The sequence below is a fragment of the Procambarus clarkii genome, chromosome 33 (assembly GCF_040958095.1).
Source record: "Procambarus clarkii isolate CNS0578487 chromosome 33, FALCON_Pclarkii_2.0, whole genome shotgun sequence".
Classification (NCBI taxonomy): Eukaryota; Metazoa; Arthropoda; class Malacostraca; order Decapoda; family Cambaridae; genus Procambarus; species Procambarus clarkii.
Window position 1 is genome coordinate 39,484,544 of NC_091182.1, and position 5,695 is coordinate 39,490,238.

Sequence of the window (5,695 nt, forward strand, 5' to 3'; positions counted from 1 at the left end):
GATGACTACTGTTAAGGTCGGTTTAAAAGAACTGTAACTCACTGTGTTGTGTGCAGTATAATATTGATGTTTAAACAACTCTAATATAATAACTATTTCGATTATTAGTTGGTGGCTCAGCAACGCATGTGCGTTGCTGAGCCACAGCAACCTTCCCCTGTCCCCCAGTCCTCCCCTCCATTCCCCCCCCCCCTCACCCGTCCCCTCGTCCTTCCCCACCATTACCATCCTCTCCTGTTCCCTCGTCCTCCCCACACTCTCTCACTTCCATCCCCTCGTAATTTCCCACTTACTCGTCCGATGCCTTCCCAAATGGTCTGATGTTTCCATCAGAAAATTGGAAACATCAAGTGATCTGCTGTTCCCATCACTGATATATAAGAAAAACAGTTAAAAATGAAATTAAAATATGAAAAAATAAAAAATATACTATACTCACGAAATGAACGGAATGGTAAACAACACAGCTCAATTCCAATGCAATTCACACAAAATAGTTAAATCAAAATGAAAATAAATCAAAATCTATGAAAATTCATTTTATCAATGCAATTAGAAACATTGAAATGGAATTGTAACATATTTAGTATAGCATGTGTGTTGCTCTTACATGCAACAGATAGCGATGTTTTTTAAGAAAAGCATAGTTTTACCTGTCACAGGTGTGGCATCTATACTTATACTTACTAAATGAATGGCATGGGTAACAACACAGCTCAATTCCAAAACATTGTCACACAAAATAATTCAAAAAATATAAAATAAATCGAAATCTATGAAAATAAAATTTATCAATGCAATCGGAAACATTGAAATGGAATTCGTGACATATTTAGTATAGTGTGAATGTTGCTATTATGTGCAAGAGAAGGCGCTGTTTTTCAAAAGAAGCACCTTTTTCCTGTCACAGGTGAGGCAGGTATATAGTAGATGTATAAAAAACGCGCCTATTCGAATGTAACGTTGCGTCAAAATTTCTAAGCAATTGGTAAAGAGGGTTCGAATTTTTCCCTCACATGAAAAACACATAAAAAACACAGGTTTTCAGAAAAAGTTTTTTTTTTTTTACCGTCGCAGACGTGAGATCTATATAGAATGCATATAAAAACCTGGCCGGATGCGAATGGAACGTTGTGTGAAAATTTCAAACCAATCGGTTAAGAACTTTCGGAGATTAGCGGTTATGCACTAACGAACATTTCCATTTATATATATAAATATATATAAATATATATAAATATATATATATATATATAAATATATATATATATATATATTTATATAAATATATATATATATATATATATATATATATATATATATATATATATATATATATATATATATATATATATATATATATATATATATATATATATATATATATATATAGACCCTATCTTCGATGGTTCCCATATAAAAATTAGCAAATAAAACTCCTAAGGGGGAGCCCATTGCTACTCCGTCTATTTGTAAATACATGTCTCCTTGTGGACTGATGAAAGGGGCTTCCTTTGTACATGCTTCGAGAAGACTTTTCAAGTGTGGCTCAGGTATGTCTAATTTGGGGGTGCTCTCGTCTCTGTATACTCTGTCCAACTTATCACCTGGCAAAGAAACTCAATGAACTCCTAACTCCATACACTCCAAGTAAGTTTAGTCTACAATCATCAGCAGATTTCCTAGAATTGATCAAATCTACCCAGCCCGATGGAATCATCGCTTCCCTGGACGTTGAATCCCTTTTTACCAACGTCCCAGTCGACACCACCATAGGAATGATACTGGACAGAGTATACAGAGACGAGAGCACCCCCAAATTAGACATACCTGAGCCACACTTGAAAAGTCTTCTCGAAGAATGTACAAAGGAAGCCCCTTTCATCAGTCCACAAGGAGACATGTATTTACAAATAGACGGAGTAGCAATGGGCTCCCCCTTAGGAGTTTTATTTGCTAATTTTTATATGGGAACCATCGAAGATAGGGTCTTCAGTAGCAGACAAAAACCAACTGTATACTGCCGTTATGTAGATGACATATTCGTAATAGTAAAAGACTCAGATGAACTAATTGACCTAAAAAGACACCTAGAGAGAGAGTCAGTACTCCGATTTACACATGAAAATAGTGAAAATAACAGTCTGCCATTCTTGGATGTACTAATAACAAAAACAGGAACCTCTTTAAGCACCAACGTATATACCAAGCCCACCAACATAGGATTATGCCTGAACGGTAGAAGTGAGTGCCCCCAAAGATACAAAGCCAGTGTTCTCAATGCTTATATTCGTCGAGCGCTTACCCACTGCTCTGAATGGAGCAACGTGAGTAGAGAGTTTGAAAGAGTAACTCAGGTATTGGTGAACAACGGATATAGCAATGCGGAAATAAACGCTGCTATAAGAAGACACTTGGACCGTTGGTATAATTCAGAACCTAGAACAGAAACCACAACACCCCCAATAAAATTATATTACAAATCAACCATGCACAGTGAACATATAAAAGAGGAAAGAATAATGAAAGAAATAATCCGTAAAGGAGTAAAAAGCACTACTCCTAACCAAAACATAAACCTGATAATATTCTACAAAACCAAGAAGACTTCCGAACTCCTTATCAAAAACAGCCCGAAGCCGACGGAGAACCCTCTACAGCAGTCAAGCGTTGTATACATGTACACTTGCCCCCACGAAGGATGTAACCTTCAATGTAAGTACATAGGTATGACGTCGACCAAGCTGACGAGGCGTTTGACATGCCATCTTCAATCTGGTGCCCCTAGGAATCACATGAGACAAGCCCATGACATTACTCTAACAAGAGAAATTTTGAACAAGAATACTTGCATAATAGACAAAACCCAAGATTCAAGAAGATTACAAATTCTTGAGGCAATTCACATAAGAATAGAGCGACCTACCATGAACACCCAAATCACGGAACTATTTACTCTACCCACCATGAGAGTAAGGACAAGACAAGAACATATCGATGCCAACACAGAAGACAATGTCCAACATAACAGGCCAATTACACTGGATTAATCTTTGTGTTTAGATAGGAGATGCCTCGTTTGGGCCAATAAGCCTTCTGCAGCCCCTATGTTTATCCCTTATGTATCCCCCCCATGTTTTCACCTTCATTGTATTATCACCTGACCTAATGCGGGTATAAAATCAACTAGTATTGTAAGATCTGTTCACTTGAGAATGAACCATGGAGGTTCGAAACGTCGTGCAAATAATACAAATAAGTGTAATAGTAAATCACTCAATAGTAAATCACTTCTTTTCTTCACCTTAAAAGTACGAAAATGAGTTTTGGAGAACTCCTATTTCAATTAAGCCCTGATGCTAAGAAAATAGTTAGAGGGATAGAAGCCCTAAACCAGAAAATAATAAATACAGAATATGCGGTCATATTCAATGAAATATATATATATATATATATATATGCGAACAAGCCTGAATGGTCCCCAGGACTATATGCGAATGAAAACTCACACCCCAGAAGTGACTCGAACCCATACTCCCAGAAGCAACGCAACTGGTAACTACAGGGCGCCTTAATCCGCTTGACCATCACGGCCGTCAAAAGGAAGTGATAGCCGAGGCTATTTGAGCCACTTCCCCGACGGCAACTCGGATGGTAATCTTGGGCATAGCATTTCACCAAATCACCTCATTCTTTGGGGCACACGTGAGGAACACAAATGCGAACAAGCCTGAATGGTCCCCAGGACTATATGCGAATGAAAACTCACACCCCAGAAGTGACTCGAACCCATACTCCCAGAAGCAACGCAACTGGTAACTACAGGGCGCCTTAATCCGCTTGACCATCACGGCCGTCAAAAGGAAGTGATAGCCGAGGCTATTTGAGCCACTTCCCCGACGGCAACTCGGATGGTAATCTTGGGCATAGCATTTCACCAAATCACCTCATTCTTTGGGGCACACGTGAGGAACACAAATGCGAACAAGCCTGAATGGTCCCCAGGACTATATGCGAATGAAAACTCACACCCCAGAAGTGACTCGAACCCATACTCCCAGAAGCAACGCAACTGGTAACTACAGGGCGCCTTAATCCGCTTGACCATCACGGCCGTCAAAAGGAAGTGATAGCCGAGGCTATTTGAGCCACTTCCCCGACGGCAACTCGGATGGTAATCTTGGGCATAGCATTTCACCAAATCACCTCATTCTTTGGGGCACACGTGAGGAACACAAATGCGAACAAGCCTGAATGGTCCCCAGGACTATATGCGAATGAAAACTCACACCCCAGAAGTGACTCGAACCCATACTCCCAGAAGCAACGCAACTGGTAACTACAAGGCGCCTTAATCCGCTTGACCATCACGGCCGTCAAAAGGAAGTGATAGCCGAGGCTATTTGAGCCACTTCCCCGACGGCAACTCGGATGGTAATCTTGGGCATAGCATTTCACCAAATCACCTCATTCTTTGGGGCACACGTGAGGAACACAAATGCGAACAAGCCTGAATGGTCCCCAGGACTATATGCGAATGAAAACTCACACCCCAGAAGTGACTCGAACCCATACTCCCAGAAGCAACGCAACTGGTAACTACAGGGCGCCTTAATCCGCTTGACCATCACGGCCGTCAAAAGGAAGTGATAGCCGAGGCTATTTGAGCCACTTCCCCGACGGCAACTCGGATGGTAATCTTGGGCATAGCATTTCACCAAATCACCTCATTCTTTGGGGCACACGTGAGGAACACAAATGCGAACAAGCCTGAATGGTCCCCAGGACTATATGCGAATGAAAACTCACACCCCAGAAGTGACTCGAACCCATACTCCCAGAAGCAACGCAACTGGTAACTACAGGGCGCCTTAATCCGCTTGACCATCACGGCCGTCAAAAGGAAGTGATAGCCGAGGCTATTTGAGCCACTTCCCCGACGGCAACTCGGATGGTAATCTTGGGCATAGCATTTCACCAAATCACCTCATTCTTTGGGGCACACGTGAGGAACACAAATGCGAACAAGCCTGAATGGTCCCCAGGACTATATGCGAATGAAAACTCACACCCCAGAAGTGACTCGAACCCATACTCCCAGAAGCAACGCAACTGGTAACTACAGGGCGCCTTAATCCGCTTGACCATCACGGCCGTCAAAAGGAAGTGATAGCCGAGGCTATTTGAGCCACTTCCCCGACGGCAACTCGGATGGTAATCTTGGGCATAGCATTTCACCAAATCACCTCATTCTTTGGGGCACACGTAGTATATATATATATATATATACTGCTAGTATATATATATATATATATACTAGCAGTACCCGCCACGCGTTGCTGTGGCTCCGTCTGGGTAAGTGGGAAAGAAAGAAAAGAGAAAGCGCACTTTTCTAATAAGTTAATTTTACAATGCTTGTGGGTATACACGATTTTTTGTTGTTCCATTGTCTGTGGAGATATAGAGATTGTCTGGTTTGTCGACTCTAGAACACGCAAAATTTAATTGTCCATGTGAGAAGCAATCCGTATCAAGATATAAACTGCACAATTATAAAGATTGGCCATGAGTTTTGTTGATGGTGATTGCAAACGCCAATAGAATTGGAAATTACAAGCTCTTAAATTGAAATGGCATATCTGTTGGTATCATAGGATTGCGAGGAATGAGGACATCTTCACCTCTGAAAGGTCCT